We start from the raw sequence: 17,026 nt of genomic DNA on the forward strand, positions 1-17,026 counted from the left end.
CAGAAGGACATACTAAACATCAAGAAGTTGCAACCATGTCGAGGAGAACCTGGAGCTGCAGTCATGAGTCATTTCAAATTTGTGGATATTGGTATCAACTTGACAGATCCTACGTTCAGAGGAATTTATAGGGTGGTTCAAAAGCATCAAGATGACTTAAAGGACGGAAAAGAGAGAGCTGTTCAGATTGGTGTTAAAAAGTTTATGATTACAGGTGGAAATCTATAAGACAGTAAAGATGCACTGCATTTGGCATAAACAAATGATATGTTTTTCGGCACCGTTGGGTGTCATCCTACAAGATGTGATGAATTCGAAAAGAATGACCCTGATCATTACCTGACGGAGTTGCTGAATCTTGCTGAAAGCAACACGGAAAGTTGTAGCCATAGGGGAATGTGGACTTGATTTTGACCGACTACAGTTTTGTTCCAAAGATACTCAGCTCAAGTATTTTGAAAAACAGTTTGAACTGTCAGAACAAACGAAATTACCCATGTTTCTCCATTGTCGGAACTCACATGCTGAATTTTTGGATATAATGAGAAGAAACAGAGATCGGTGTGTAGGTGGAGTGGTGCATTCATTTGAAGGTACCAAGGAAGCAGCAGCTGCTTTGATGGACTTGGGTCTCTATATAGGGTTTAATGGTTGCTCACTGAAAACTGAGGCTGATTTGGAAGTTATAAATCAATACCTAGTGAAAAATTAATGATTGAGACTGATGCACCTTGGTGTGGAGTCAAAAGTACACATGCTGGATCAAAATATATAAAAACTTCATTTCCTACCAAAAAGAAGTGGGAAAACGGGCACTGTTTGAAAGACAGAAATGAACCCTGCCACATAATTCAAATACTGGAGATAAAGTCAGCAGTAAGAGATGAAGATCCACTGGAACTAGCCAATACACTATATAACAACACTATTAAAATAGTTTTTCCTGATATGTACTTGATATGTGTCTCCCATTTTCCCACCATGTATATAAAATATCATGATAAAACTTAAGTTTCAATAAAAAAAAAAAAGAAGTTGCAACAAGCAAAATTCAGGATAAACAACTCCATTTCTCAAACAACAACAAGGCAAAGGGGGAGGGGTGGTGGCTTGAGAAATGGAGCAGGAACCTACAGACTGGAGATTTAAGAGACATGTCAACCAATCACAGAACATAGAACTTATATGAATACTGATCCAAACAAACTATAATGTAGTCATGTACAGATGTGAGAAAGTTGGACTATAAGAAGGCTTGAGTGCTGAAGAACTGATACTTTCAAACTGTGGTGCTGGAGAAGACTCTTGACAGTCCCGTGGACAGTAAGTAGATCAAAATGGTCAATCTTAAAGGAAATCAACCTTGAATATTCATTGGAAGGACTGATGCTGAAGCTGAAGCTCCAATACTTTGACCACCTGATGCAAACAGCCAACCCGCTGGAAAAGACGTTGATGCTGGGAAAGATTGAGGATAGGAGCAGAAGCAGGCAACAGAGGATGAGATGGTTGGATGGCATTACTGACTCAATGGACATGAGTTTGAGCGAACTCAGGGAGATAGTGAAGAACAGGGAAGCCTGGAGAGCAGCAGTCCCTGAGCTAACAGAGAGTCAGACACGACTTAGCAACTGAACAACAACACTACACACACTAGAATGTGTGCCTGTATGCCACATAAAATACCGCTGGGGACGTGTGAACACTGGACATTTACACCAAGCTACTTCTATTAATGATGTTTAGCTGTAATTTTACAATATTTTAACTTTTCAAGATATAAAAGTATATACAGATTAAAGCAGAAAATAAATTCACCAAAAGAAGAGATCCCTCAAATAAACCCAAACATACATGGAGACTTTGATATGATAGAGATGGTATTGCAGACTACTAGTAAAAAAAAGACAGGCCATTTAATAAATGGTCCTGAGCCAAATAATTATCCATGTGAGGGAAAAAAAAGAAACTGGATACCTACTATATCACCATACAGAAAAATCAATTCCAGATGGTTTGAAAATTTATAAAATCAACACTTTAAGTTTTTAAAGTAAAATACCTTTACAGTCCCTGGGTGGAGAAAAGTTTAAGTAGAACACAAAAATGTTAAAATCAAAAGAATAACTCCATTAAAATTTAGTATTTCTGGTCTTTGAAAGATGTCACACAGAAAGTGCAAAGAGAAGCCAAGCTGGAAAGAAACCTGGAGCATGAATCAGATCAGATCAGTTGCTCAGTCATGTCCAACTCTTTGCGACCCCATGAATCGCAGCATGCCAGGCCTCCCTGTCCATCACCAACTCCCAAAGTTCACCCAGACTCACGTCCATCGAGTCAGTGATGCCATCCAGCCATCTCATCCTCTGTCGTCCCCTTCTCCTCCTGCCCCCAATCCCTCCCAGCATCAGGGTCTTTTCCAATGAGTCAACTCTTCGCATGAGGTGGCCAAAACATTAGTAGGTATTATATCACCAAGTGTTCATGAAGATGTAGAGCAACTGGTGAGTTGGTACAATCATTTTGGGGAGAAAATTTGGCATTTTTAAAATATGGTAAAGATGAAAATACTAAAGTACACAACAATTCTATTTCAAGGTATAAATCCTACAGAAGCTCTTGCATATACTCATCATGAGATAAATGTAAGTGGTTTCTGGTATCATTGGTTTATAATAATAGCAAGAAACAAAAATACTGAATGCAACTCAAATGTTCATTAAAAGGAAAATAAATGAATTGTGAGGCAATCATTACTCAGCAATGAGGATGAATGAACTACAGCTACACAAATGAATCTAGAACTGTTAACGTTACATGAACAAAACAACTAAAAATTTTTTATTTTCCACATTATACAGTATGAATATTTCATATTATAAAAAAAACAAGCAAAAGTAAATACTATGTTATTTCAGGATACAGACATGTACGATAATCAGGAAAAGCAAAGTAATGAATTACACACATTTATGACAGTGGATTACTTTTTATATATGTTTGTATATGTGTGTATATATACGGAATGAAATACATGCTCTGGCTCTGGAGTCACACATGCACTTTCATTACAACACAGAGGCCCAAAGTCTAGGGTACAAGTCCCTCAGCCCAGTCACGGGCAGTACAGCGACAGAAGAACTAGACAAGAATGTCACTGCTTAGACCGTGGATTTACTTCTGATAGAAAGCTAGGGATGTGATCAGAGAGATAGCTTCTGTTTCCAGTTCTTAAACTTAGTATTGGATTCACAGATATTTGTTTTATTATTTCTTCAAAACATATCTACATTATCTATTTTTGTATATCAAATGTTACACAATTTTTTAAAATGTTTAAAGGAAAGAAAATAGCACTAATGATATACAACCAAGCATTGTGAGCTGTCAACAGCTGTGATCCACGGACATTTTGCTTCCATTTCACTTGTGACCAGTAGAATCAACATATCAAACTGCAATCACAGAGCATGAAAGTGAAAAGTGAAAGTAAAGTCACTCAGTCACGTCCGACTCTTTGCAACCCCATGGACTGTAGCCTACCAGGCTCCTCTGTCCATGGGATTTTTCAGGCAAGAGTTCTGGAGTGGGTTGCCATTTCCTTCTCCAGCGGATCTTCCTGACCCAGGGATTGAACCCAGGTCTCCCATATTGTAGCCAGATGCTTTACCGTCTAAGCCACCAGGGACTATCTAATGCTAATAAATCCGCATCAGATTTCAATCCTCAGAATGTGATCCAGAAAACACTGACAATCTCAGTATCATTTAAGGCTAATTCAAATTCTAATTTACCTTCTGATACGATGCTCTGCTCTGGGTTAGTAGCTCTCAAATTTTTAGCCTCCAGTAAAATAAACTAGCTTTGTTAAAACACAAACTGGGACTTCCTTGGTGCTCCAGTGGTTGGGAATCTGCCTGCCTATGCAGGAGACAGGGGTTCGATCCTGCTCTGGGAAGATCCCACATGCCTTGGGGTAACTAAGCCCCTGCACCACAACTCCTGAGCCCTCAGGCCCCGGAGCCCGTGCTCTGCAACAGAGAAGCCTCCACAATCAGAAGCCTCCACATGGCAACTAGACAGCAGACCCCGCTCACCGCCCTGAGCACCACAATGAGGACTCAGTGAGGCCAGAAACAAACACCAACACACTGCTGGGCTCCGCTCCCAGGTTTCTCAAGCAGCAGGGCTGGGTAAGGGTTAGGAATTTGTTTCCAACAAGATCCCAGATGATACTGATGCTGATGCTGCTGGAACCACACTCTTAACCACTGCTCTTGCTTAATTCTCTCAGAAAATAACGAACAAAATTATCACTAAATTAGAAAGCATCCATATCATACCAAACAATTTTCCTCTAAGGTTTCATGTAAGTTATTCAACACACACTGAATACATATTATACAAATGACATTGGAGCACTACCCTATAACTGCACAGCACAGTGTTAGAAACACCTGCTCTGGAGTCAGTGGTCCAGGTTTAAATTCAGGCTCCCCCATGCAAACTGGATGATATTTTCGAAATGTTACTGGCCTCTCCATCTTAGCTTCTTTATCTATAAAATGATGATAACAATGCCTCATAGGATTACATCGACAAATAAGTTCATGTTAAAAGTTTGCATAATGGGGACAGTGCCTGGCACAGAGAGCCCGCAAGAACATTAGCTACCGTCATTATTAACGATGTCCCCATGTCCCACATGTGTCAGTCAGTCTCATCTACCTGCACACACTTCAAGACCACTGCTTCCACGGAGCTGTGGAGAAGAACTTACACCATGTACCACGCCACTCTGTGTCCATTTTCATGTCACCAGTGCCCTTATAATCAGCAAAGACGAGAAGCTGGTTTAGTGTTCCTCTCCAAACCAAGTCCTGACCACATTCCTGGTATCTTCAACAACCCTTCTAACAGCCTGTTCCTGGGGCTCACCAGTTCTTCTTTTTCCTAAGTTTCCAGCAATCCTTTCATCAAGAACCAACCACAGATCTGCCAGTCAAATTAGGATAAATTTTGGATGCTTTACACTTCATTCATAAACTCTGGAATATTCAACATTTTAATATGAAATGGGTAGACTTCCCCTTAAACACTATGTACACTGACCTCTAATTTGAAGAATCTCTGACCCTGGCAGCAAAACACTCCACAGATCCAATTAAGGTACTAGACAACTTCCCGTTAATTAGTCACTGGACAGACTGACCTAGATCCACAAAAATTACTTAGACCCTCAGCCCTTGATTTTCCCCCACTTTATTAACCCCTTCCTGTTCTGCTTCCTTCTTACACAGTCCTCATTCTTCAACACTTCTGCCCCCTGAATTTCTATCCTCTTGCCCCGCTAAAAAGCTAACTTTGATTCACTTCAAGTCTTACTCCAAAAGCCAGGCTAGTAAGCGCTGAAAGAGAAAAAAAAAAAAAAACCTCAGCCTCCAATATGGGCATTATCAATTCCAGGTCTCTAATCTCAGTTAAACTCCCAACGCTTGCTGTTTGGATAGTTTTCCAGCCTTCCTTAGGTAGTTTTGCACAAAAAAGCTACTATCCACAAGACCCCTTTTCCATATTCTCCTTCCTCTCTGAAGAAAACCAGGCTCTCTATTTATTAAGAAAACAGGAACCATGAGATGGTAGCAATTCTCTCAACTTCCTATCATGCACTGCACCTCCAAATCTCAATTCCATCCCCAATCAACTGCATCCTTGAACATTCTTCTTTCATCCTATCACAACCACAGTGTCTTTCTTCATCAGTTACCCCCTTGTCCATTTTTCCAAGCTCTATTTCTCATCATCATGAGTTTGTTCAAGTCTCTCTCATCTTATTTGAAAAAAAAAAAAAAAGCTCTTCCTGAATCTACATTTTCTTTTGACAACTGTCTTTCTTTAGCCAAAATTCTTGAAGGAACAGTATACAGTGTTTTCCACTTCTTCACTCCATTCACTTAGCCAGCTTCCAAAAAAATGTCACTAACACTGCTTTTGCGAACATCATCAGCAATCTTCTGTTCGTGAAACAAATCCGTCTGTGGCGTCTGCAGGAGCACACTGTTACCCATCCATCCCTATTCCCTCGACTTCCGTGCCGTCCTCCTCCACGGCCTCCTCCCCTTGTCCCTCTACGGAGTTCTCCCTGTAGGCTCTGTCTACAACCTTGCAGGCCATTCATCTACTTCCTCTACAAACCCCTTCTAGAATATTATATTCCATGGCTTCAATTACCAACTTTATATTATTAACTCTGAATCATCTGGGTTTGTTTATTGATGAATTCTGAAGCATGTATGGTGTGTAACTTTTCAGCAAGGTTATGAACATTTGTATTAGGAAACATCCAGTTAATCTTTTTGGGAAAGTGTTTTTGTCCGGTGTTTAAAACAGCACAGTATATTGTTCTGCCTGCCTGCATACAGTCTAGGTTCCACAGTGGAACCACTGTTCCTCTGGTGGTGGTGGTTACAACAACATTGAAATATCATTCACACACCCATAACTGAGCCATTTAAAGTGTACAAATTCAACAGTTTTTAGTACAATCAGAGTTGTGCAACCATCACCAAAATCAAATTTAGAGCATTTTCTTGTTTAAAAAAAATTTTTGCCACACCACATGGCCTGCAGGACCTTAGGTACCTGATCAGGGATCAAACCCAGGCCCTCTGTAGTGGAAGCACAGAGTTTTAATTAATGGACCACCAGGGAAGTCCCTAGAATATTCTCATCATTACAAAAAGAAACCTTATTTCCTTTAGCAGTCACCTCCTGATTCTACACAACTCTCACCTCAGTCCTTTGCAACATTAACCTATTTCTGCCTCTAAAGATTTGTCTCTTCTGGAATATAAATGGTCATATAAATGGAATTATACAGTATATGCTTTTTTTCTGGTGGGTGGTTTCTCCAGTTGGCATGTTTTCAAGGTTTATTTATGTTGTTTCCCCTTATCAGTACTTCTTTCCTTTTGTTGCTGAATAACATTCCACTATAAGGATATATTCCATATTTTATTTATCCACTCACCAGCTGATGAGACACTTGGATTATTTCTACCCCCTCCAGTATTCTGGCCTGGAGAATTCCATGGACTGTACAGTCCATGGGATTGCAAAGAGTCAGACACAACTGAACGAGTTTCACAGTCACTACTTTTTTACTATTACAGGTAAGTTTTGTGGAGAAACATGTCTTTATTTCTTTGAAGTATAAAACTAGGAATGGACTTGCCGGATCATACTGTAACTCAATGTTCAACCTTTGCTGCTGCTACTGCTAAGTCGTTTCAGTCGTGTCCAACTCTGTGCAACCCCATAGACGGCAGCCCACCAGGCTTCCCCGTCCCTGGGATTCTCCAGGCAAGAACACTGGAGTGGGTTGCCATTTCCTTCTCCGATGCATGAAAGTGAAAAGTCAAAGTGAAGTCGCTCAGTCGTGTCCGACTCTTAGCGACCCCATGGACTGCAGCCTACCAGGCTCCTCCGTCCATGGGATTTTCCAGGCAAAAGTACTGGAGTGGGGTGCCATTGCCTTCTCCGGTTCAACCTTTAGAGGCTGCCAAACTGTTTTCTACGGCAGTTATAAGAGACAGTGTTAGTCACTCAGTCATGTCCAACTCTTTGTGACCACATGGACTGTAGCCCGCCAGGCTCCTCTGTCCATGGACTTTTCCAAGCAAGAATACTGGAGTACGTAGCCATTCCCTTCACCAGAGGATCTTCCTTAAACAAGGTTTGAACCCTCATCTCCTGCATTACAGGCAGATTCTTTATCATCTGAGCCACCAGGGAAGCCCAATTTGCAATCCCAACAGTGATGAGGGTTTCCATTTCACCACATTCTCAACTACATTTGTTATAATCTGCTTTTATTATTTTAGACATCCTAGTGGGTTTCATGAAGTGGCATCTCACTGTGACCAATGATGTTTAGCATCTTTTTACTTACTGGCCACACTTCCTTTGGAGAAATGTCTATTCAAGTCTATTGTCTACTTTTGAATTGGGCTGGTCTTTTATTATTGAGTTTTAAGAGTGCTTTATATATTCTTGATATAAGTCCCTTATCAGAGAGGATTTGCAAATACTTTCTTTCCTTCTGTGGGCTTGTTTTCATTCTTGATGATCTCCCTTAAAGCATAAATATTTAATTTTAATGAAGTTCAGTTTATTTTTTATGTGGTTGCTTGTTCTTTTGATGTTGTCATCAAGAAACTAATGCCCAATCTAAGATCACAAAGATTTACACCTACCTTTTTTCTCCTGAAGTTTTTTTAATATGTTAGTTCTTACATAAAGGTCTTTGATCCACCTAAGAGTGTGAGGCAGAGGCCTAACTTCATTCCTTGATTTGAGGATATCCAGCTCAGCTGTCCCAATATTTTTTGTTGAAAAGACCATTTCCCCCTGTTGAACAGCACTGGCACCCTTGTTGAAAACCCATTTACTGTAAATGTAAGTTTATTGCTGGAGTCTAAATTATATTCCATTGATCTGTATGTTTTTCCTTATACCAGTACCACAGTCTTAATTAATGAACCAGTACTCTGATTGACCAACTGTTAAAACAGTACTACTAATCATATGTGAAGACCTCATTTCAAGCATAATCCCCCGAGAAAACATCAGATTAGTTTAAAATAACATTAAAAACTATTCTCATCATCTGATGACAGTTTATATGCACAACTAAATTTTTTTTAAGCAGCTACCCATGAGAAATGAATAAAATGTACGACAGGGGCAGGGAGGGAATACCTGAAAGGAGGCTTATTTTCACAGAAGGAAAGGTGGCCAACAGACAGTAAATTTCGATGTCAGACTTGAGTAATTCCTTCAACTATAGTTCCCGTTAGCCATCATCCTTTAAATAAACAATTGTGTTAGGAAATAAACAGATTTTGGTATATTCTGCAAGTCCAATAACCCTGGGAAATGAAGCAGCTTAAAACTTTAATTCCAGATCTCTCTCCTGAGCTGAGCGTCTTTCTGGATCACTTCAGCAAACACCCCACAAATTCTTAGCATATTCAGAGCAGAGTTCATCATTTTGCTCACTGATCTTGCTTCATCTACTGTTTTTACCTTATCTGTAAACGACAGTACTCTTTTAAAAGTGGGATATTAAAACTACTTCAAAAAGTGGTTCTGAGAATTAAATGAGATAAACATTAACAGAAGAACCTGGCACAGTTTGTATCACTAAGCAAGCAGTCATGTATGTCCTCTTTCCCTTTTCTATAGGTTGTAATAAGCATTTCCAATTTTAAATCCTGTCACTTCTGTCCACTGAGTACCTAATGTCACTGATTCTTTTTTTCCTCTTTCATTTCTAGCTACATTAAGTCCTTTTCAAGTATGCCTGATCTACTCTGGTAATATCTTGGGTTTTTTTCCCTAATGCTTCTGATTCTTTCTTATATGATTCATTCATTTAAAAATATTTATTTTATAGTCTTTCTCTGATACCTCTATTACTGAATTTCTTAGGAGATTTAAGACTATTTTTGGTATCTGCACATTACCAGTAATAGATTTATTTCCTCATCCCAATTTTGGAATAAAAGGACTTCCCTGTTTCTTTCCTGTCTAGAGGGAGTGCTCAAAATTGGAAATATTTCATCTTTCTATAATAGTAATTAAAAACAAACTACTTAGAATTTAAATACCAGCACATAAAATTATCTTCATGGTGAAAGGCCATTAATAGCTCCTTACACGTATGCTGGAAAAGAACAACTTCCAGGCTGAATGTAGGCTGGCTCCCTAGCTGCAGAGAAACCATAAATTCTGATATATATTTTATCCCACCAAAAGACAATAGTCCAGCTTAAAAGAGTGCTGGTATGGTCTGTTCTTTAATCTTTTCTTATTCTTTAAATGGCTAACCAGTACTGTTATATAGCCAAAGACACATTATTGAAGTTTACTAGGCGGAGAAGGACATGGCAACCCACTCCAGTGTTCTTGCCTGGAGAATCCCAGGGACGGAGGAGCCTGGTGGGCTGCCGTCTATAGGCTCGCACAGAGTCGGACACGACTGAAGCAACTTAGCAGCAGCAGGCGGAGGAACTGAGTAAGAAGACTGGGAAGGTGGCGAATCTTTCTCAAGATCCCTAAACTACCCTCCAGACACCAGGTATCTTCTACTTCACTATCAAGAAACAAAACAAGCAACAAGTAACTGTACTCTGAAAGTCTGCAGCACCAAAACTATCCCTTTGCTACCATATCTTAGTCCCTTTCACTGATAAGAAAGTTGGGACCCCAATTTCTCCTCTTTAATAAGGGGGGTGTATTTCAAGTCACACTAGCCCCCAAAATCTACACTTCTATCCTGAATGCAACAGCTCCAGGCAGTCACAACTAGGGCGTAACACCTAGGACTGGGTGTCCAGATGCCTGCTTTCTTCCAGGCTGTAAGTTCAGAATTTTCCCTTCTGCTTCCTTCTCCCTTTTCTGCCTCTTACTAGAAAGGAGCTCTGGACTTCCTCTCAAGGCTGTCCCTACCATAAGCAAATCTGCCCAACTTCCCTTCCTGAGAAGTACCTGTCCTGCTGAGAGGAGTATAGTTTTCTCAGAAATAGGTCCAATACCTACTATGTTTACCAGAAGAAAAGCACATGGAGGTATACTGTAATTTGGTCACATTTATTTAAAGTGTGGCCATGCCCACAAACATCAAATCTTCACTTAATGCCATCATGTTCATAAATACAAAGCTGAGAATTAGGGCCCCCTAATCACTGCATGGAACTAATATCTGGTTTACTAGAAGATTCTGTCTGCACTGGTACCTAATATCATTTATCTAGAATGTGTTCTTATTACAAAACTATTCTAGCTGTTTTCACAAAAGCAAAACTATATACCAGAGAACTCTTTACCAGAAGAGGAATAGTAAGTAATCTAAAACAGTGCTTCCCAGCCTCCTTCACATAATGGCACGTACACCCCCGCGCATGTGCACGCACACACACAAAACATATTTGTGAAGCAGTGAGATTAAGGGACAAGCCACAAGGGCTCCACCACCCAGACCCCTAGCTGGCACCCCTAGGACAACACAACAGACCAGAAACACTGAGAGAACAGACCGCCATGCTGACACTCGGGGCCACTGCAACAAACTAGAGGGAGGGTCACAGGTACACAGTCATCAAGAAATCAGCTTAATTAAAAAAAAAACTCTTTCTGCTAAACATATATCTAACCTACACATCTTGTGCAAACCAGGAAACATTCATGTCATCTCCACTATGAAGTTCTGTCAAATCTTTTAAGGCCAGCGTTCACCTGTCCCTCCTGTGTACCCAAACCACCTTCACTTTTATTAAACAATCAAAATCTTATAGTTACCAACAGCTGTATTTATTTCTTAGATTAAATTGCCCTTGAAGGCAGAGAACTTGTTTCATCCAGTTTTACTTCCCTCTACTCCATAATACCAAAAAAAAAGCATGGCTTCCATGGTGGTCCAGTGGTTAAGAATCCACCTACCAATGCAGGAGACACGGGTTAGATCCCTGGTCCAGGAAGATCCCACATGCCTAGAAGCAACTACGCCTGTGCATCGTAATGACTGAGCTGGTGCCCTAAAGCCGATGTTCTGTGACGGGAAGCCCTGGGCAGCAACTGGGGAGTAGGCCCTGCTTGCCAAAACTAGAGAAAGCCTGAGTACAGCCATAAATAAATAAATCTTTCTTAGAACTGCTTTTAAAAGGTAGTTTGAATAACCATCCCCTGGAGAAGGGAAAGGCTACCCACTCCAGTATTCTGGCCCGGAGAATTCCAAGGACTGAGTGACTTTCACTTCACTTCACTTTGAATAACTAACATTAAATTTGAACTTGTGTTGAGTCATATTCACTGACAATGTTGTTTGCACTACCATAATCAGTGTATGCTCCAGGTACTTTCTCCTTCTGTATTCCAAAATTTGATTAATTTAGCTCAACACTCAATTATCCCACTTTCCCAAAGTTTCAAAGGGTACACAAAAATGTTAGTTTGCATGAGCCCTACAATCATAAAACTTAGAAAACAGAAGAAAATGCCCATTTACTATAGAACTCTTAACATCCAAGTATCAACTCTTTAATTCCAATCAAAAACAATGTTCCCAGAATTCAGCACAATACTGAAAATACTGCTGCTACCAGCCACAGACCATAACAGTAACTTTAAATTGTGTGTGGAGATTAGGAAGCATTTTAAATTGTCACTCATACCAAAGGATTTTGGGCAGTGAGAATTTATTCTCATACAAGAATGAATTTTCATTTTATTATTAAATAGTATGAGAGCCTTAATATTTAGAATCATGATTTAGGTTTCATCTTCTCCTTTAAAATGTATTTAATTTTTAATAGTAAGTAGAATATACTTACTAACAAGTGAATAATTAACTACTAATACAAATTAGTACACAAATTAATATCACACAGCACCATTCCCAAAATATTCTACTTATGTTTTAAAACACCAGTTGCTAGTTATTAAAAATTTATTTTTGCAAAGTTTAAAAAGAAAAAAGGTCTCAATAAATACTCCTAATTATACATTATTCCAAAACTAAGATATACATACACATGACACTCACGGAACTAGATTCAAGTTAACAAAATTAGTTCAATTTCCAAGAAGATACCACAGTCCATGTACAGCACAGTCCATGGCTCTCTGCTACACACATCATGCAGTATCTACATCTAGGCTGTTTCCCATCTACGAATGCATCTGTACTGTCTATGTACAGACCAGCACTTAGCCAACATGACCATCCTTTTCAGGCTACCTACTTTTCTCCTGCACATCTGAATTTTTGAGAGGAACTTATAGAGGAACCTAATTATTTCAATGCCTGTCCAGCTACCTTCCTCCATACTCTGTTCAGCTTTCTATCTCGGTCTCTCTGCTGCTATCCTAACTAAAGAAAAATGACAACAGTGTCAACCCGAATATCCTCTGGAAACACTGCAAAGATGTTTGGAATACTGAATCTTTCCCTCTGCAATTCTGAGATAGGGAATGCAAAGAGCGAGCATACACTATTCCAACAAAGAAAGGGGCCATAACCCAAGTTCACCGCTGTCCCACTTGACTCTGTGATTTAATGCTTCTATATTTAATAAGAAAATGTGTGTGTGTGTTTGCAGTCAAGGAATAATAAATCAGAATACATCAAAGGCTATTTCAGAGACACAAAGTGTTTCAACATCTTTCATATGATGTATAGATGCATTGGAGTCATTTTCATTTAAAAAAAATATTCACTATTAAAATACTGAAAATATGAAAAAGGCCTTCTTTCCATAAAGTTTCCTCATTCCATAATAATCTATATACCATTTTTGGAAGCTAAAAGTTAACACCTGCTGCTGATGCTACTGCTGCTAAGTCGCTTCAGTCATGTCCGACTCTGTGCAACCCCATAGACGGCAGCCCACCAGGCTCCCCCGTCCCTGGGATTCTCCAGGCAAGAACACTGGAGTGGGTTGCCATTTCCTTCTCCAATGCATGAAAGTGAAAAGTCAGAGTGAAGTTGCTCAGTCATGTCCGACTCTTAGCGACCCCATGGACTGTAGCCCACCAGGCTCCTCCGTCCATGGGATTTTCAGGCAAGAGTACTAGAGTGGGGTGCCATTGCCTTCTCCGTAACACCTGCTATTATCAACCTATTTTGAGACAGATAGGATTATTCCTCTACTTTACTTTTTAGTTGAAAAGAGGAAAAAAAATTATTAAAAATATTATTAATTTCCTGTCACATCCCAACCCCAAACAACTGACCAAGAAGGTTCCTTTTGGTCTATAAATCTGTGGTATAATACTGGGTATTTTTACTTTGAAATTTCATATCAAAAGTGTGTTTTTAACTGAGTATATAATTATTATTCTGGGCTCTTTAAGTATAATAATATATCTGACTATGATATGGTGATTTTATAATATGAAATACATAGTTGGTCTTTACCTACTGTTCCTGGTATAGAGTTCCTAAAACTCTTAGAATTTCCTAAATAAAGAGAGCATTAAGTGGGCTTCCCAGGTGGCACTACTGGTAAAGAACCTGCTTGCCAATGCAGGAGACAAAAGACATGGGGGTTCGATCCCTGGGTCAGAAGATTCCCTGGAGAAGGGCATGGCAACCCACTCTAGTGTTCTTGTCTGGAGAATCCCATGGACAGAGGAGCCTGGAGGGCTACAGTCCATAGCATCACAAAGAGCTGGACACAAATGAAGACTGAAGAGAGCAGTAAAGGTGTCTTTAGTCATATTAATGAGGTACAGGTAACCTAAGGTTGAGGGCTGGATGCCAGACGGATGATTAGAGGGTTGGAACTTTTAGCCCCACCCCCCAAACTCCAGAGGGGGGTAGAGAGGCTGGAGATCCAGTACCATCATCAATGGTCCATGATTTAATCAATCATGTTCTCATATAAAGCCAGGGTCTGGACCGCTTCCAGGCTGGTGAACACATGGGGAGCTGGGGTCTCTCAGAAGAGACCATGGAAGGTCTGCTCCTTCCCCCAGACCTTCCCAAAGCATCTCTTACCTCTGGCTGTTCCTGAGTTATATCTTTTCATACGAAACCAATAATCTAGTAAGTAAAATGTTTTTCTGGGTTCTGTATGCCAAAGTATTCCAACACAAGTTTTGTGGCCAGGTGATTAGAAAACAGGCAGGGATGAGGGTGGGGAGCAGTCTTGTACTAAATCAATGACCTGTGGAAACTGGAAGTGAAAGTGAAGTAAAAGTGTTACTCAGTTGTGCCAGACTCTTTGCAACTTCATGGACTGTAGCCCACCAGGCTCCCCTATCCATGGAATTCTTCAGACAAGAACATGGGAGTGGGTAGCCATTCTCCAGAGGATCTTCCCAACCCAGGGGTCAAACCCAGGTCTCCTGCATTGCAGGCAGATTCCTTACCTCTGAGCCACCAGGGAAGCCTATTGAATCTGAGGCTATCTCCAGACAGGTGACATCAGAACTTTGTTGAACTCTAGGACACCCAGCTGGTAGGGGAGAATTGATCTCTGGTTCCTCTGCCTTTTCTAAACCCAGCTTGAAGTTCACGGTTCATGTACTGTTGAAGCCTGGCTCGGAGAAGTTTGAGCATTATTTTGCTAGCGTGTGAGATGAGTGCAATTGTGCGGTAGTTTGAGCATTCTTTGGCATTGCCTTTCTTTGGGATTGGAATGAAAATTGACCTTTTCCAGTCCTGTGGCCACTGCTGAGTTTTCCAAATTTGCTGGCATACTGAGTGCAGCACTTTCACAGTGCTGCATCTTTTAGGATTTGAAATAGCTCAATGGGAATTCCATCACCTCCACTAGCTCTGTTTGTAGTGATGCTTTCTAAGGCCCAGTTGACTTCACATTCCAGGATGTCTGGCTCTAGGTGAGTGATCACACCATCGCAGTTATCTGGGTCATTAAGATCTTTTTGTATAGTTCTTCTGTGTATTCTTGCCACCTCTTCTTCTGTGTATTCTTGCCACCTATTCTTAATCTCTTCTGCTTCTGTTAGGTCCGTGTCATTTCTGTCCTTTATTGAGCCCATCTCTGCATGAAATTTTCCCTTAGTAGCTCCAATTTTCTTGAAGAGATCTCTAGTCCTTCCCATTCTATTGCTTTCCTCTGTTTCTTTACATTGTTCACTTAAGAAGGCTTTCTTATCTCACCTTGCTGTTCTCTGGAACTCTGCATTCAGATAGGTATGTCTTTCCCTTTCTCCTTAGCCTTTCGCTTCTCTTCTTTTCTCAGCTAATTGTAAGGCCTCCTCAGACAACCACTTTGCTTCTTGCATTTCTTTTTCTTTGGGATGGTTCTGGTCACTGCCTCCTGTACAATGTTATCAACTCCCATAGTTCTTCAAGCACTCTAACAGATCTAATCCCTTGAATCTATTCATCACCTCTACTATATAATCATAAGGGATTTGATTTAGGTCATAGCTGAATGGCCTAGTGATTTTCCCTACTTTCTTCAATTTAAGCCTGAATTCTCCAATAAGGAGTTCATGATCATGTCAAGTACTGATAAACAAAACAGGATATCTGGAATTTGCTTCAAAATATTCCAGGGAAGGGTAAAAGTGGGTAAGAATATAAATGAAACAAGACTGGCCAAAAATTATTAACTGTTTTAAGGTGGTATACAGGAGTTCCATAAACTATTCTACTATTGTATGTTTTCAAGTTTTCTAAACTACAGATTTTGTTTTTAAGCATGTTGTGTTACCCAAGTACTGGAATCAGAAAACCTGGTTATCAGCTAGGTGAGTGAACAACATTCCTTACTTCTCTACACCCCCAGCTTCCATATCTGTGGGAAAAATGGTTCAGACTCAATTTCTGCATCTTGTTAGTTCAGTTTTTTAATGATTCAAGTGAGTATGATTTCTACACTTTATATTTGGCTTAACTAACAATTCTAACTATAACTCAGGATGCTTTCGTAGCTAAATCTGACACAATCAACTGAAAACCCTTCACAACTGTTACCAAAATACACTCTAGTACCATCGGTCTGCCTGGATTCTAAGGGCCAAATGTACTCATTACACTACGTTCGCCATTTTACAAAGGGACTTGAGTATGCACGGATTTGGGTGTCTCAGGGAGCTCCTAGAACCAATTCCCTGCAATACCAAGGGATGACTGTACTTATCTCAGCTAGGCCTGCATTGCCAGGTAGTCTGCACTCCCCCAAAATCTTTAACCTCAAGTATTACCTCTCTTAGACTCTATTCTCTGGAGGTAACTTTGTCAAAGAAAACACAGGCCATCAGCCATAATCTGTTCCGCCCTACTGCAGCCCACGCTCACTTCTAGCTCTAGTTCTCCAAGTCCTTTCCAACTGAGAGCCCTTCCAAACCTAACCACAGTTTGTATCTATTACTTCACCTCCTAATAGCTCCCCAGTATGCCAGACTCAATCATTTATTCCTTTTCTAGCTAGTTAGGTCCCTAAATCTCTTTTGCTCTGGTTTCTTCCATTTAGCCTACAAACAGTAGCCA

General features: G+C 40.2%; 1 protein-coding gene and 1 pseudogene across 2 annotated transcripts in view; one reads left to right on the forward strand and one right to left on the reverse strand.

The window, feature by feature from the left end:
- Positions 1-17,026, reverse strand: part of KPNA3 (karyopherin subunit alpha 3) — a 97,958-nt gene that overhangs the window by 63,283 nt on the left and 17,649 nt on the right. The gene's annotated exons all lie outside the window — the stretch shown is intronic.
- Positions 24-1,011, forward strand: LOC133258106 (deoxyribonuclease TATDN1-like; annotated as a pseudogene).

This window comes from Bos javanicus, chromosome 12 (genome assembly GCF_032452875.1).
Source record: "Bos javanicus breed banteng chromosome 12, ARS-OSU_banteng_1.0, whole genome shotgun sequence".
Classification (NCBI taxonomy): Eukaryota; Metazoa; Chordata; class Mammalia; order Artiodactyla; family Bovidae; genus Bos; species Bos javanicus.